This window comes from Meles meles, chromosome X (assembly GCF_922984935.1).
Source record: "Meles meles chromosome X, mMelMel3.1 paternal haplotype, whole genome shotgun sequence".
Lineage (NCBI taxonomy): Eukaryota > Metazoa > Chordata > Mammalia > Carnivora > Mustelidae > Meles > Meles meles.
Genome location: NC_060087.1, coordinates 1,141,898 through 1,160,203, shown reverse-complemented (window position 1 = coordinate 1,160,203; position 18,306 = coordinate 1,141,898). Strand labels below are relative to the sequence as shown.

Here is an 18,306-nt window from a genome sequence, read left to right as displayed (position 1 = left end):
CTGCCTTCAGGGCTGTGTCCCCAGAGGTCTCCTGTCTGCTCTCCTGCCTTTGCAGGAAGTCAAGGACCAAAAGGAACATTGAATGTAATTCCCAAGGAGGTGGTCCGAAGCCATAAATCATGTGCCAAATTTCTACAAGTGCCATAAACAATTAAATGCTGCCTAATCCCACTGTACGGTCTTCCTTGTTTCGTACAGGACGGGGACCAGATTTGGGAGACACATTCCGGGTCAGGTGGACACTTTCAAGGGAGCAGATCCATTAGGGCTGTAGCGGGCTTGGGTTTCCCTGTGTCCTTTGTTCTTCTACTCATCTATCATTCTAGACACCCAGCTTTGACTCATGGGTTTGTGAAACAGAGACATGAGCCTTCCCCAGTCTCAGGCTCAGGTAACAACCCATATTCTACTCCATGCTTTGAGAGTAACCTGGTCCCAGGTACCACCTGTAGCCCTCAGAGCTGCTGTCATGATCTCAAGCCCATGAGTCATGTATAGAACCTATATGGTTCTCTAAGGCAGGATGAGAGGGACCTGGATGGCCCTCACCATGGGGCTCTGTAGGATGGGAATGAGGAGAAGGGTCTGATCAGCACTCACCATAGGTTTCTATAGGGCAGGGATGAGGAGAGGGGACTGGACAGCATTCCCCATGGGGTTCTGTAGGACAAGGAGGACGGAAGGGTCTAGATGACAATCCCCATGGGTTCTACAGGACAGGAATGAGGAGAAGAGTCTGTAATCACTCCGTGCAGCATCTTGTGGGACAGGGAAAGGCGTTCATGACGTTGCTCACTGTCTGTTTTGGGCAACAGGTAAAGGAAGGGGCCTTGGTTTCCCCCTCAGTCACCATCACATTGCCACACATGACCTTCTCCTGGGTTGTTTCCCATTCAAAATGTCCATTTACACTTCTCTTGACATCCTTCCTAGAGGCTTCTGCAGGGCCTGGTTTATGCTGAATCCATGACACTGAAGTAGCCACAAGCATATCGGTCGCCCAGTCATGGGTGTCAGTCACAGCTCATCAGACCCCACCTGAACTGGACATCTTCTGATGCTTCCTCCCTTATCTGTGGGCACAGGCAGCTTGTCTACCAGGAGCATGAACGGTGATCCATGCACTGACAGTCGGACAGAGATGGAGGGTCTTTGGGGTTGTATCCAGTTGGTCTTTCTCGGGGTGGAATTATGATCCTCTCCAAAAGATACCTCCATGCGCTCACCCTCCAGAACCTATGAATGTGATTCTACTTGGAGAGATCATCTTCAGGATGGAATCAAGATCTTAGGGTGAGGAGATCATCCTGGCTTATCTAGGTATACTCAGTGTAATCATCACTTTCCTATCAGAGATAGTAGAGAGAGATTTGATCGCAAAATAGGAAGAGGTCATGTGACCATGGAGACAAAGAGAGGAAGGACGTGGCCACAAACCCAAGGACACCTAGAGCCCCCAGAAGAGGCAAGAAGTACCTTTCCCTGGAGCCTCTGGAGGGAGCACAGCTCTGCCCCACCAGGATCTCAGCAGCCCTGCCTCGCTGGGATCCCAGACTTCTGGTCTTCAGAGTTGGAGGAGGATGAATTCCTGTGGTTCTATCTCCCGAAGTTTACGGGGCACCATCCTTGACTTCCGGGCTCGCCCTTACTCAGCTACCAGTCAGGCAAGGAAGGCTCAGTCCTCTCTCTGAGGATGTTCACAGGTTCCAACAAGGACAGACTAGCCACTTGAAAATGCAGTGGAGAGGACACTGCCTGCGTGTTGCTGGACTGCACTCTGAACTTCCAGAGCAGTGACTGCTGGTCATCCAACCATCCATGCCTTCAATTAACAGAATCTCACCAAACACTCAAATCTGACGTCGGCTCTGGGCACATGCATGCTTTGGAATCACAGCCAGCAACTGTTCTAGCGTGGGGCTCACACGGGATGCACGGACAGGTGCTTTATAGGATTGCCTCTTGGTTGTTCCAGGATGGGTGCCGTGGCACCATGAAGCAGTTTAGGAATCTGCTGTCCTGGAATGGACCATGACTTCATGGGAACTTAATAAAATACAAAGGAGTGCCATTGCTCTGGTTTGGGGTATTTGAGAGCGCCCATGACGGATTCTCTTTCAGTGACAGAGTTCTCTGTCTTTTCTTGGCCAAGGTGGGGAACCGTAAACAAGTCTTCTCAACAAAGATGCTGACAGTCTCCTCCAAAGTCCAGCTAGGCTGATGGGGTTTGCTGGCCCACTGGAGGCAGGTCTGAAAATGATTACCGCTCATTCCTACCTTCAGTAGAATTCCTGGGTTCATTCTTCTGGACATCAGCATTTCTGCAGAGCTTCTCAAGCCATCCTCTTGTTCAACCAAGTTCGAGACCCAACGTGAACCAGATGTACTCAGACTGCATCTTCTACCGCTACATGCTGGCATGTCCTCAAACTGCTCAGATGTTCTACTAAAGCCCTGAAGCACAGATTAATGTCTTTTAGACCTTGAATCAGAAGGTACTTTCCAAGTAGAGGCTCAAGACGGTGTGGTAGGATGATGCCTGTCCAAGCCGGCATCCTCCATCACTGAGAAAACAAGCACGCCAGGGTCTGACAGATGCTGCAATCCTCGAGCTGAGAAGATGCAATCCAAGAGCAATTTGAACTTTGTAGGACGCTGGCTCAGATTGTCCTTATTTGTTACATGACAGCCCCTATGTTGCTCTTCCTCCCTGGGAGAGAGAAAGAGAGGGGAAAAAAACAACAACACATGGTTAATCATGGTTCTGGAGAAGTTAGCAGACGCCCTTGACACATGATCGTAAAATTCCTCGGTGCTCAGAGACCCTTCCCAGCAGCTGGAGAATTCGTGCGGATCTCTGGGTGAGTAAAGCTGATTCCGTGACTTGGCAGGCACTGGGGATTTGGGGTTGGAGCCTGTCACTCATATTAGGGGATCCGCGAGGGTCTCTGAGCCCACACCAGGGCGACGACTTTCCATCCACAGCAAGACTTGATTCAGTAGTTGGACTCAGGATGCATGTGTTTCTCTTCTCGGTAAAGCTGTTCTTTTGTTACTTCAGTGTCGCAATGATGAGTTTTGTTTTGGTTCAGCAGTGGGAGGGGCCACTTCATTCATTCACCTCTTCATCTGTTCATTCATTCATTCATTTCTACCAAGCCAGGCTCTGAGGAAACACAAGCTCGCTCAAGTTGCGTGGGACCTAGCTCTTGTCCCAAAGGAGCTGGAGGTCTGTGATGAACTGATAATGGCCTCCATGGATATTAGGTTCTAATCCCTGGGATGTGGAGATTTCACTGTCTAGGATAGCAGAGACTTTTAACAAAAAAGAGTGAGTTCAGCAAAGGCTGGTCTGTGTAGGACACGAGCACTGTCTGGATGCCAACTGGATGTTGAAGGTTTCTGTTTCATGAACAGGTAACATGGGCACCTCTCATCTTGACTGTTTGGAAATTCAACCATGCAAGGTGCACCGGGCTCCCTCCAAGGTGGGACAGGTCGGGAGGAGAGATGGGGGAAGCTTCTTGGATTGGTCTACAGGTCAGGGAGGACATCCCATGTCCCATTGGATGTGAGCTTTGGGAAGTGTGCAGTCTTGCACTGGGCACCATCATTAAGCCTTCGGGTCTGTCTTTCTGAGCCTCATCTACCGAGTGATGATGCTAACACGACCTTGTCTGCACTCAGGTTTGCTGAGACAACAAAACCTATGATGCACTCTGCTTGAGAAAAGTTCAGGAATAACTATATGACACCCATGGTTTTGCAGGCAAGGTCTGGATTTAATTTGTCATTTAAGTGGAGAAATTACACTTGACCCTTGAACAGCACAAGGCTGGGTGTGCACAGCCTCTATGCACTCAAAAATCCACATATAATTTTGGACTTCCCCCCAAAACTTAGTTCCTGGGAGCCTGCTGTTGACCAGAAGCCTGACCAATAATATAGTCAATTAATATTTTGTATGTTCTGTGTATTATATTCTGTGTTCCTACAATAAAAATAAGCTACAGAAAATAAAAGTGTGATTAAGAAAATCATAGGAAGAGAAGAGACATTGACAAGATTGTGCTACATTTATCGAAAAAAATCTGCATCTGAGTGGACCTGTGCAGTTCACACTGTGTTGTTCACGGGTCAGCTGTAGTTGGAGTTTCATTTTCTGTCATCTGGATACCAGTATCCTCGTCATTGAGCCTAGAGCCATAGCTTTTTCCAAATGCCATAAAAGCACAAACATAAACCTAGACTTAAGTTGCTCCTGCTTTCCTGGAAGGGGCGGTGTGTGAACGTCTGTGCCTTGTAAAGAGCTTGGGAGGTCTCCCGCTCTGACCTTCTACACAAGGAAGGACGTTCTCTGGTTCAGGAATAGAACTTTACCAACGGGTGCGTTTATTGCTAATTTATCGTTTTTGGCTGTATCAGTTGCCTAACTTCTTCCCTTCATTCTGGGATATATTGCCTAACTTTCTGATGTGATAGATGCCATTATTTCTTTATTTCTGTATGTCCAGTGGAAGCCCTCTGTGTCACTCATTTCTCCCTCTGACTTGGTCTACACCTTATGGATACCCAGTGCCGTCCTTGTCTTCATTTTTTCCTCTTTACACCATGGCTTACTCAAACCAGTGTTTTTAAAAATTCCCAGATAGAGAGGTGCCTGGATGGCTCAGCTGGTTGAGCGTCCGTCTCTTGATCTCAGCTCAGGTCTTGATCTCGGGTCTGAATCTCCATGCTGGGCATGGAGCTTACTTTAAAAAAAAAAAAAAAGAAAAAAAAAGGAATTCCCAGATATGTAGAATTAAGAATAATAATTTTGATGTCATGGATCCACCAATGCATTAAAAATTTTGCATGTCCTATTTCCTCCAAGACCTATTTATATCGTCCTTCAAAGACTGTGTGGTACAGCTGGTCAACCATGGTGCCAGGTGTGATTCAATGAGTTTTCATTAAAAATATCTCAGAGAAAGTCATAGCATGGTAACTAAAAGGAACATTCTTTTAGGGGGAGGATATTCATTTTTATTTTTCTGACTTCATTGAGGTATAATTTAGCAAAAATGTACATATTTACTGTGTAGGGGACCGTGTTTTGATTTACACTTACACTGTGAGATGTCTGTTGGCCATGACTTGGGCAAAGAGTGTCTTATTATGTTCAATATGTCTTTTTAAAAAGATTTTATTTGTTTATTTATTTGAGAGAGAGAGAGGGAGAAAGGAAAGAGCAGAGGGAGAGGGACAACCAGACTCCACACTGAGCATGGAGCCTGACAGTGAACTCATGGCCCTAAGACCATGACCTGAGCTGAAATCAAAGTCAGTCACTCAGACTGACTGAGCCACCCAGGTGCCCCTTCAGTGGGTCTTTTTATGGTCCTCACAATCACGGGAGGGGGCCATACGAGGGTGTTAAGGCTGCCCAAGATCTTGCCTTGTGAGTAATGCCACCATTGTGAGTTGGGTCCAAGTCATGTGCACCTGAAGACTTGGCTTGCCTTCCCCATGGCCCAGTGGTTATCAATGCTGGTTGTTCTCTACATGGTTCATGAAAGGGTAGAGAAGGGCACCGTGAAAAGAAAACACAACAACACTAAACAAAATTAAAAAGCTACTCTTCACAATTTAGCTGGGGGGCTCCACCGTAGTAGACTCGTTGCAAGGCACAGGACAGGGCTACCCAGTGTACCATGTCCCCATGCCCTCTTGACTTCTCAATGTCCAGCCAGATGACCAGGCAGATGAACATCCTGTATGTCATGAACCCAAGCCTAGAACCTCATTCCGTTGACACAGAAACGCAGTCGTGGAGTTTTCCAGGGAAGCAGCCCCTACATTCATACAAGATTGTCCTTGGTTGACTTGTTCCCCGTTTGCAGAAATGCAGATGGCAGCTCACGGCATCGGAATTACTAATGCCGCATGCCTGAGGCAGCATCTGTTTGCGGCCGACACCTTCTTGGGGATCTGACATGCAGAGGCGAGCGTCTTACCGCTTCGTCATCTGCAAGCACTGACATGTTCAAATGCCTATCGCTTTATTACAAATTACAGGGACATGATGTGGCTGCGATTCAATTTGTCCATAGCTGTAAGTTCCTGTGATTTCATTTTAAGATAGTGGGAGCACATTAAAAATGCATTAGCAGGGTGCCTGGGTGCTCCGTCGGGAGACCATGTAACTCTCGATCTCAGGGTCATGGGTTCAAGCCCTAGGTTGGGCACGAAGCCTGTGTTTAAAAAGAAATGCATTAGCGTACATCCCCCACAACAGAATATTATTTGACCATGAAAAAGGAATCGAGGGCCCATACACACCCTATGGACCAGCCTCAAAAACATCGTAACTGGAAGAAACCAGGAACAAAAGACCACATGGTGTAGATGCCATTTCTGTGAAGTACCCAGAACAGTTAAATCCATAGACACAGAAAGATTAGTAGTTCCCGAGGGCTCGGGAGAGGGATGGAGTTTGACTGCTCATGGGGAGAGGGTCTCGTTTTGGGGGGATGAGAATGTTCTGGAGCCAGGATGAAGTGCTGGTTGTGAAACAGGGTGTATGTCCTAAATGCACCTGAAGGTACATGTTAAAAGGCTAATTGAATCCCAGATCCATCAATCAAACATTTGCGATGGAGAGCACGGAAAGCACCTCAAAGCAAGACTCGGCTTTTCCTCTTGGACGCACATTGGGTGCCCACATGCATGGCTTGCAGTTGCACCAAACTGCCCCAGTGCAACAGAGTGCGTCCTGCTGACTGAGCACTTTTCATTTGTCCAAATGCTCAACATGCTTCAGGAATCACCCCCCTTGGGACAGCTCTCCTGAGCCGTGATTTCCAGTGGGGTCAGAAGCCCATGTTTTCGCAGACATCTATAGGAGTGAGGTGATTGGAGCAACGGCATAGCACGATGACCCATTCTCACAAATTGCTGAGATCGTCCTGATTTCCCCAGAATAGGGACCATGCCCAAGTCTCTTCTGCTCAAACTGAGAGCTTCACATTGGTGCAGGGAGCAACCCTCCGGTGGGCTGTTTAGTTGTTTCGTCTTGTCACGGAGATCCAACAAGCCTCCAGGTGACTTGTTTTTTGGTTCCATCTGGGCAAAAAAATGCATGTGGGATATTAGTTTCCTCTCCAAATGAGATAGGCTCATGAGAGGGGAGGTGTCAGTTCCAGCTGGGAGGCCAACATGTGAGGGCAGATTTTCAGCGGCATCTCATGTACCCTCTGCAAACCTACAATAGGGATGAAAACAGAGGGCAAAGGAGTTCTGCAGCAATCCTACCCTGCTTGACCTCTCTCCCCCAGACCATGGCAGGCGCTCGTTCCACCTATGACGCTGGGATACTGGATGCTTTGAACACGGCTCTCAAGACACCCTCAGAGATGGCCCATGTAGCTTGTCAAACATAAAATCCTGCAATATGTCAAATCCTTCATTTGCATGTAGAATCAAGGTCCCAGGAAGAAAAGCACTCCTTCTCTCTTCAAAGACCTTATTTTCCTTATTCTGATGCTGTTTTCCAACCTTGCATATTTCCAGAGTGTAATATCTAGGCAGTTTAGTCTCAGAACCCTCAGGGTTGACTGCAGACCCTCCCTCTTCAGTCCCTGGGTTGGCCCCTCCTCCCTAGTCTGAATGTAAATGGCCGCAGGCAGCCTTGCTTTTTTCTCTTTGACCTTCCCTCCGGGCATCCTTGGCAAAGGCAAACAGCTTTAATGTTGCCTTCTAGCAAAGCGCCTGCTGAGTTGCAAGACTCCAGCTCCTCACCTCTGGAGAAAAGGGGAGCCCGTGAGCCGATGAGTTCCAGCAACCTTCAGACTGGGAACGAACGGACCAATTTGGTTTCATCATTTTCTGCACATCTTTGAAATTCTTTCCCTGGCAGCTTTTATGAGCACCAAGGCAGAGTGAAACATGATGGTCGATTCCCTACGGATCCAGGACGCGGAGAGGTGCCCCACAAAGGCAGCCCTTCCCGTGGCGGCAGGGAGTTATAAAACAGTCCCAGATGATGACAGCAACTCGAGATGCTGTCAGAAAGCACACGATTTACTTTCGGGATGTGCCTTGGGCGTTAGGGAAAATGGCTCACGATGAAGTTGTATACGCAAAATAACTCCCCGATGAAAACGACGGAAAGCATCGCCAACTGGTACAAGGAGCTGGTGGGACACGCATGGCCACGCAGAGACTGGGTGGGATCAGCAATTTATAAATCACCAGCCTGAGGTCCCGAGAGAGTCAGGAAACACAACCACATGGGCAGACTTTGGGTTTTCACAGCTTTGTTTCATGGTTAGACACATAGATATTCATATATTCACAAGCAAATGCATATATATGCATAGCTATTATGTATCCATGAGACAGATTTGTGAATTATACACAGACACACATATATAGTCATGATTTGTATGAGAGGGTATTATCGGGTAGTCCCAGGTACAGCAGGGAGTCTCCACCTGGACAAGATTGGTAGGTGAGGTTGGCTTATTCTCTGGGGTGGGAAATCCTGAACATGGTAGGGTATTGGCCTCCACCCACCAGATGCCAGGAGTAACCCCCCCAATTGTGACAGTCAAAAATGTCCCCAGATATCTGCAAGTGTCCCCTATGAAGGAGAAACTTGTCTCTGGTGGCAGACCACTACCATACCTGACAGATGGATGGATGATGGATGGATAGGTAAATAGATAGGTGATGATTGATAGATATAGATAGATGATAGATAGATAGATAGGATGGGTAGATGGGTAGATGTATGGATGGATGTATGTATGGATGGATGGATATGTAGATGGATGGATGGATGGATGTTGGATGGATGGACGTATGGATGATGGATGGATGGATGTGTGGATGGATGCAATGGAGGGATGGGTGGATGGATGAATAGGTGGATGGATGGATGGGTGGATGGATGGGTGGATGGATGGATGGATGGATGGGTGGATGGGTGGATGGATGGGTGGATGGATGGATGGGTGGATGGATGGATGGATAAGTAGATGATATATAAATATGATGGATGGATAGATAGATGATGGATGGATAGATAGATGGTAGGTGGGTGGATGGATAGATGATAGATATATAGATAGGTTGATAGATGGGTGGATAGATAGAAGATAGAAAGATAGATAGATAGATAGATGATAGGTAGATATGATGGGTAGATGGGTGGATGGATGGATGGATAGGTAGATGATACATAGATATGGGTGGATGGAAGGATGGATAGATAGACAGACAGATGGACAGATAGGCATCCAGAATCTGTTATGCTGACACAGATGTCTCCACCTTATCACTCTTAACATCTGGGGCTGAATAACTCTGTGATGTGGGGCATCCTGGGCACTGTCAGGTGTGGAGCAGCGTCCGTGATCTCCACCCACCCCATGCCAGTGCCAGCCCCCTCACTGTGACAATCAGCAGGTGTCCCCTGGGGGGTCAAACTGCTCCCTTTGGGGAACCACAAAACCACCCCAAATACAATGCAGTTCCAGACATTTCAAGCTGTGTGCACTAGATTTTACAATTGCAGAGCTGAAGTCCCCATTAATATTCCAAGTGAGTTATGACTCTGTTCCAGGGCAAAAATGAAGAAATAAATTTTTAAAACAACCCCTGAGGTCTGCAGAAGCCTGTGAGCACTGCTGCTTACTTTTCAGAGGAGAGGCGTCCTGGGGTGACATTCTCAGAACGCTGAGGGTCTGGGATGCTGGGGAGAGGCTGGTGGGCGTGCATCCCAGCCCCACCTGAAAGCGTGCACACTCCGACCAGGTGCCCCTCTCTAAGGGAGCTTCCACATCTGGGCAGAGCCAATACCCACCCAAGGACCATGATTAGGAATGTAACCAGATCAAGGCAAGAGTGTCTGTAGCACCAGCTGGCAGTTCCACACTTGCCTTCCTCCCTTCCTGATTTCCCAGGATTGCTTTCAGCTCAGTTCTGAACTCAGGGCCCCACCTGGGGAGAGACACTGGATGTCGGTCCCTCTGCTGGCTCTCAGGGCCAGTACCACACTCGGCAGGCAGAGCGTTTCACCTGTGCCCCAGTGCGCATCTGTGGATGAATACATCCTACAGACCTGTTATGTATTCCACTGCAAATAAACAATTTAAAGGGATGGCATAAAAATAAATGTTAATTGCATGCGCAGTCCTAACCTCTGAGTGCTTTTGCATGCTCTGTCTAGAGCAAGACATTTTTTCACCCAGGCTTTTCAAACAACAACAAAAAATTGTTTTAAATTTTATATTGTGGTAAAATGCACACAGCATACAATTTGCCATCTTATTCATTTTTAAGTGCACAGCTCAAAGCCATCGAGCACATTCACACTGTTGTGCAATCAACCCCACTATCCATTTCCAGAACCTTCCGTCTTCCCAAACTGAAGCTCTATCCGCATGAAACACTTACTCCCCAAGTCCTGTCTATGTCTCTACTCTCTGTCTTTGTGGATGGGACTCCTCTACAGACCCCATATACATCACAGGATTTGTCCTTCTGGGTCTGGTTTCTGTCACTCAGCTCCATGTCCTTGAGGTCCATCCACAGCATAGCACTAGGTGCAGAATGCCCTTTCTTTCCAAGACTACATCATATTCCATTCTATTCATGGACCACATGCCACTTAACCAGCCAGCCAGCCAGTTTGGTGGCCAAACATTCAGCCATCCATCCATCCATCCATCCATCCACCCACCCATCATCCATCCACCCACCCATCCATCCATCCATCTCCACAGCCATCTGTCTGTCCGTCCATCCATCCATCCATCCATCCATCCATCTCCACATCTATCCATCCATCCATCCATCTCCACATCCATCCATCCATCCATCCATCCATCCATCCATCCATCCATCCACACACCCATCCATCCATCCATCCATCCATCCATCCATCCATCCACCCATCCATCCATCCATCGATCCACCCATGGACACTTGGACTGCTTCCACTTCTTGGCCATTGTGAATTATGCTGCTGTGAACACAAGTATGCAAATATCTGTAAGTCCCTGCTTTCACTTCTTTTGGATAAATACCCAGTCATGGAATTGCTGGATGATATGGTCATTCTCTTTTTGATTTTTTGAAAACCTGCAGGTCTTCTAAACATTTTACAAATGGTACAACATTCACTGTGTCTTAGAGTTCAGTCCTGTGATCTTTAACAAGTGTACAGATTCATGGAACCACCCCAGCAGGATGCATAACTCTCCCATCATCTCGGACAAGTCCCTCCTCCCCCAGCCCCTGAAAACACAGTCTGACATTTTGTCCAGCAAGAATCATGACAACCACTGCTCTGTTTTTCTCCTTCTATTTGCCTTTTCCGTAAAATAGTATAAATGACTCCAGGCAGTACTTAGTCCTTTGAAACTCTCTTCTGCTACTCAGCAGTATGCATTTGACACTGGACAGGGTTGTGCATGCAGCAGTGATCCCTCCCCTTTTGTGGCTGAGTGATGTCCCATTGTACGCACATGCCACCGTGCCCCATCCATTCCCCACTCTAGGTTGTTTCCCCTTGGGGGCAGGTGAGGCAGAATGCTGTTTTCAGTTTTCACGTCCAGGTTTTCTGTGAACGTATATGGTTACTGCTCTTGGGTAATAAATACCTAGCAATGGGATTGCTGGATCCCACATGCAGTGTCCACTTAACTCCATAAGAAACCGCCAAACCGTTTTCCAGAGATGTGCTGCCATTTTGCATCCCCATCGGCATGCCAGCGGCTGCACAACTTCACCAGTGCTGGGTGTGATGAGTACTTTTAGTTCAGCTATTCCTCCTTGTGCTTATCAGCTGCATCTTTCAGTGTCGTCTAGAGGCTTATCGTGAGTATTTTTCAGTGATTTTTTTTTTTTTAATATAGATTCCAAACCAACATTATGGTAAGTGACAGAAGCCACACACAAAATAGCACAAAGCATATGATTCCATTTATATAAGTAATATCCAGAATAGGCAAATCCATAGAAACGGAAAGTGGATCCATGGTTGTCAGGGGGATGGGGTGTGACGGCTCATGGGAATTGTCTCTCCTTTTGAGGGAATGAGAATGTTTGGAATCAGATACATATACATATACAGAGGTTTATATACATATACATATACACACAATGTGATAAAATGTATGTGTGTGTGTGTGTGTGTTATCACTGGGAGTAGCTACTCTTCTCTCTGTCACCTAATGCAAAGACAAGGAGGAAGCTGTTATTAATAAAACATTACCTAGATACCATTCCCAGATGTTTTTGTCATACTTGGGAAGAAAATCATGTGCGCATTGTGAAATCCTGCCCAGGGTACCTGGTGGTGTCTAGATGAGCACATATGGCAGTCAGATCAGCCAGCATCTGAACACCCCATGTTTGAGGAACCTTTCCCATCTCATGGGAAGCCCCTGTGTCCCACTCCTGCCTGGGATGTGGCAAAGGCATGGTCCTCTCTTACTTACACTTCTTTATGCAGGAGACACCTGCCTAGCCAGGAAGACCCACGCAGATCTGGTGATGCAGAGATGGAGTCCATGGTCCTCTCAAGCTGGCAGAGGCATCTTCTCAGGCACTGAGAAGATGGGGTCTGACAGCATCCAGCCAGCTCCTCCCAGTACCTAGGGCATGGCCTCAGTTAGACCCTGCTCTCTCTCTCTCTTCCACCTTTGGACTGGACATTATCCAAGCCACTTGATACTTTCCCTTCTAAGACTCTTGACTTAGAAGAGTCTTGTCTTTGTGTGCACCTGATTTTAAAGGCTAAACAGGAGATGGGCCGTAGCCTGTGTCCAGAGAGCCAGCACCTACAAGAGAAGGGCTTATCCACTGCACTCCAACACTCAGAAAGGTCATTTGCACCATTTCAGTGCAGAAACCATATGGATCTACTTGTAGCGTCTGTTCCTTCTTTCCTGCAACCAGAGCACATGGGACACTCGGAGGCAATAAGAATCAAGCAGCCTGTGGAAATGAGCAGGAGAACAATACCATGTCCCTTTTCTATGTCCTGCACCGGCATTTGTTGAATGAAACCATTTGGGGGAACCTGATCCTCAGCAATTGTAACCTTGTATGAATTATTATGGGTTATCGATCAGCTGATGTGGTAACTTGCCGATGATAGGTAGTTTATTAGTTAATGCCAGCTGGAGAGAAGACATGACCCTAAAGTTAAGGGATTTTTGCCCTGTAGAACATTTACCTGCTTTATGCCTGCTTTTTTGCATCTCATTCCGGTGTCTTGACCGTGTATCTACCAAGCCCTCCAGCCTCTGTAGAACCTCTATTGATGTCTTAATGCTTGTCCAGCTCCCTCACTTAAAAAAAAAAAAAAAAAATCCTTGATGCACCTCACAGTGTATTTGTAGGAGAATTATGCCTTCAAGTTGCTAAAAATCATCCATTATTGACATAATCCATACAAGGACTGGACAGGTACAGTGGGTGTGTCCTGGGGGGACATCTAACCACCCAACTTTATTCCAGACTCCACCAAACTCCACTTGCTCTGCAGATGTGTTTTCCTGGCTATGGTTAGTTGAACAATGGTCCTTATTAAGAGGGAGATGGGAAAGTCAGGGAGAAGGCAACATGATGTCAAAAGCAAAGGTTTAACGACACCAGCCTGCTGGTTTTGCACGAAGGAACCAGGAACCAGGGAATATGAAGAATGCAGTTCTATAAGCTGCACCAAGGTGGGGAGAAGTATTGTCCCCTGGAGCCTCCGGGAGGACCCAACCATGCAGAAGCCTTGATTTTAGCCCCGTTTTTTTAGAATTCTGACCTCCAGAATGGCAGGATGACACCTGTGGGTTGATTTGAGCCCCTGAGTTTGAGGTCATTAGTGACAGGAGATGGATCCATCTTCCGGAGACTCGAGCATGCCCACCACACACGTGTGTCCAGAGAATGCAAACTTTTCCAGATTCTGGGCACTCCTTGCAATCTTGTGAGGTATTGCTGTTCCTTCACAGGAGGGGAGTTGAACTCAATCACAACAGAGACACCTCAGAGTATCTTTTGTGGCATGGGGGCTTACAAAGTGGAGTGTCACCTAGAACGGGTCTCTGTACCCATCCTTCTCCTCCCCTTGTCTTCGTTGCTGTAGGGTACTCCCCCCTCCACACAGTATGTGCTCCGTCCTGCTGGGTTTCGCCATGTCTCACTCCCATCTGTCTGATACCCACCTCACTGTGACTTCTTCCAGTCCCTTGGGCATTTAATTTAACTATTTTCACAGAAAGACACCATTTCCGACATCCAAGTGCCCAACTCCACAGGGGCTTAGCCCCCAGCCAAGGGCACAGACGTGGAGCATGGCAGTCAGAGCTGGGGCCTGCGGCTGTACTGCAGACCACATTAGTCATTGATGCTCCATGCCGCCAGCTTCCCAAGCAAAGGCTCGGACTCTGTCCCTTGGAAATTCTGCAAGTCACTCTGGGTCCGTGCATTGGCCAATAGGGACAATAAGCTGGCAAGAAAAGAAAAAAGAAAGAACAAGAAAAAAGAAATGCCTTCCCTTAAAGATGAAACAGAATGGTATAATTTAGATGCAGTGGTTGTCCGTAAAGGTGTTCATCTGTGGATCGATAGGTCTATGCAGATTTCCGTCTTTCTGCATAGAGGTTCTCCTGTAAGCACCACCTGGGTGAGATGGGAGAGCCTGAAATCATCTCTCTCTGATCTTCCTTTCTGAAAGCCAGAGAGCAGAGATATCTTACATTCTGAAGCTGTCTGCAAGGTGAATTTTCAAATATTGGATTTGTGTAAAAGGTCAGAGTCCTGCAAGAAATGCCACTGAATCAGATGCCACAATATGGCCTGGCTTGCCCCGGAACAACACCTTGCCTGAAGCCTGAGCAGCTGTGAGATCACGGCAATTCCAACTGCAGCTCTTCAAACACAGGCTGAGTGTTCAGGGACTTCTCTGTACCAGAGTGCATGCTTTTGGGGGGTGTTCCCAGCCTGCTGTTTTTGGTGGCAAAGGTTCAGTCTCTTAAGATGCCTTCATCTGCTAGACCAGGGCTTCTTTGCCTGGGGACTCCTGACATGTCGGGGGATGACTCTCTGATGTGGGGTGTCCTGGGCACTGTAGGGTGCTGACTAGCATCTCTGGTTTCCACCCAACAAATGCTAATACCACTCCCCTGTCCCATTGTGACAACCAACAGTGGTTTTAGGCAATCCCTAGTGTCCCTTGGGGGCACAATCTTCCCCAGTTTTTAACCACTATCATAGATGATAGGTAGATCAATATAGATAGATAGATAGATAGATGATAGATAGATAGATGATAGATAGATAGATAGATAGATAGATAGAAAGATAGATAAAAGAATGGTAGGTGGATGGATGGATGGATGGATGGATGGATGGATGGACGGACAGATGAATAGATGGATGGATGGATAGATAAAATGGATGTATGGTTGGATGGATGGATAGGTGGGTGGGTGGATGGATGGGTGGATGGAAGGATAGATAGATACATAGATAGATAGATAGATAGATAGATAGATAGATAGATAGATGATAGATAGATAGATAGATAGATGATAGATAGATATTAATACACAGAAATGGATCTGGGTATAGATATACATGTGCACACAGAGAATAATGAACACCAAAGAGAAATATGAAGCCAGGTAAGGCATGGAAGCAGGTGCAGAGAGTTGATAGAGGGTCAGAGAACGAGTGATATTTAAGCAAAGAACTCCTTGATGGGAGGGCGTGGGTAATACATGTATCTGGGAGGGCAGAGTGCTCCATGAGGACGTGCAAAGGCCCTGAGACAGGGATTGGTTTGGTGATTCCAGCAGCAAAGGAGACTCATGTCACTGGAGTGTTGGGAGATCAAGTCCAAGAGAATGACGTGACTCAATTTGGAAAGATTTCTCTCTCCAGTAGCCCCAGCATATGTGGATTGAGGACAACAAGGAGGTATTCACAGTACGAGGAAAGAAAGGTGGTACAGTGGTTGGAGCTGAGCCAATGAGAACAGGGAAGGTTGGGAGGCAGGTTCTGAACAGAGGCACATCCATAGGTGAACAAGCAGAACACCACTTCAGGCCTCCCCAGGACCACAACTCTTGGCTGGAGCCTCTGGGCATTGAGTGGTGATGGAGTCACCCAGCATCACATGTGGGCACCTCCTGATCTCATTCAAGCTCTTAGGGTTGATGCAACCTGATGGACAATGGCTAGTGAGGATCTGGATTCCGGAAACAGATGGTGACATGACAAGCCACGTTTGGAGCTCAGCAGGGTTCCCATTAGGGCATCTAACTGAAGGATGACTTCCAGTGGCTTCCCACCAAGGATGTCTGATCATCACTGAGTGCTCCAGAAAGACCAGCACAGGAGGGAGCATGAAGATCCCCAGCAGGTGGCCAAGCAGAACTCTGGGAAGATGCAAATAATGGTTGAAAAGTAAGCTCTGAGTCAGGAGAGTGTCTCATGGTGACAAGTGGGAAGCCAGAGATGAGGACAGGCTTGGGTTTCTGAGCTGGAAGGAAGCCCAGAAGCCATGAAGATAGAGACATGGTTGATAGAATGTCATCTTAATGGCACAACTTCATAATGGTATCACCACTGCCTGCCTCTGTGTCCACGACCCCAGGAGAGATGCGTAACCTTGCTGTCTCATTCGGTAAAGCAGGAACCGTAAAAGCCCCAGAGTCATGAGAAATGATGGGAGAAGGTGCTTACTATGGTGCCTGTCACTGTCACATTGCGGTTGAGCCTTTTCTCCTTGGTGGGACAGGCAGGGAAGTGACACAGCAGTTATAAACCCAGAGAGGTTTATCCGTACATCCCAAGGCTGCCTGTGAGCTCGAACGAAGGCTCTTTGCCTCCAACGGCACCCTAGGAAAGCAGAGGGAACCCCTGACGGCAGAAGTTGGAAGGGAGGGATGGGTTTGGAAAGAGAAGATGGATTTTGTCGTGCAATCCCGGCATTCGAAGGGTACGTCCAAGTGTCAACCCTCGGACTTGGTTTTGTACCGTCCATGTCACAGGGTTTGTATGTGTGTGTGCATTTGTGACAGTGTGCCTGGCTGTGTGGGCGCCTTGTGCACGTGTGCCCTGCCTGTATGCCTTTATGTTCACGTGTGTGTGAGCGGGTGTGCCTGCGTGAGAGTAGATACTGAGAAAACAGAGCTGCAGGAAGGCTCAGGAAGGCAGCGTGAAGGCACAGTTGCATAGAACCTAGGAACCCCGAAAGGAGCCTCTTCCCAGCTGTCTAACATCCAGCTTGTAGACAGCCTGGGAGCTGAAAGCCACTGGGTTCTCCAGGTGGGTGGAGACGGATCAAGATTGCTGTCACACTGAGAGTCTCGCTGTCCATTTCCCTCTTTGGCTCTCACATCCATCCAGTGTGCTGGCTTGAACCCTGCTCTGGTATCAGAGGCTGCAACATGTCACATCAAACACACAAGCCCATTTCCCGTAGGCATGACTGCTACGGGCCCTAAACCCCAGCATCATTGCTTTGTCACCACTCAGTGACATCCGTGGTGTGTCAGGGCTGAGCATGTTGTGGACTTGAAGGTTTCAGCTTCCCCCGCTCAAAACAACCACAAAAATAATGTCCAACTTGGGGGCGCCTGAGTGGCTCAATGGGTTCAAGCCTCTGCCTTCAGCTCAGGTCGTGATCCCCGGGTCCTGGTATCAAGCCCCGCATTGGGCTCTCTGCTCAGCGGGGAGCCTGCTTCCTCCTCTCTCTCTGCCTGCCTCTCTGCCTACTTGGGATTTCTGTCTGTCAAATACACAAAATAAATTTTAAAAAATGTCCAACTTGTTTGGACGCAATGATTTGTCATTTAACACTTCTCTTTTTCTTGATTAGTCTTTAAAAACACAGAGCATGGATGGGATAGCATGAACCTAAGGGTGTGTGTTTACCTTAAAAGATACCTTTGGAAGGATTTTAGATACTGAAGGTCAGAAGTTACCCACCTCTTTGTGTAGAGGACCAGACAGTAGACGTTTTGGGTTTTCCAGGCGAGAAGGTCTTTCTTGCAACTCCCCAGTGATGCTTATTCGGAGAATTGGCCGTGGACAGTGGGTGAAGCCATGCACCTGCCCGTGTGCCGGTAAACGTGATTGACAAAAAAAAGCCCAGGCACCATAGTTTGCCGAAGCCCACTTTGGTGGGTCTAGCATGGCAAGACCCCAGTTCCCAGCCTTGCTTACTCTCTGACCCACTGGGAACAGTGACCACTGCAGGATCCAAGCTGAGCATCTCCAAACCAGGAGCTACCCAGGGCCTGAGGGATC

At 47.7% G+C, this 18,306-nt stretch overlaps 1 protein-coding gene across 1 annotated transcript in view; it reads left to right on the top strand.

Moving 5' to 3' along the window:
• Positions 1 to 281: 281 nt before the first annotated feature.
• Positions 282 to 18,306, top strand: part of LOC123935241 (putative uncharacterized membrane protein YMR173W-A) — a 73,903-nt gene continuing 55,878 nt past the window's right edge. The window contains exon 1 of the mRNA XM_045995820.1: positions 282 to 2,861. The gene's annotated coding sequence lies outside the window, so the exon portion shown is untranslated. The remainder of the gene's footprint in view (positions 2,862 to 18,306) is intronic.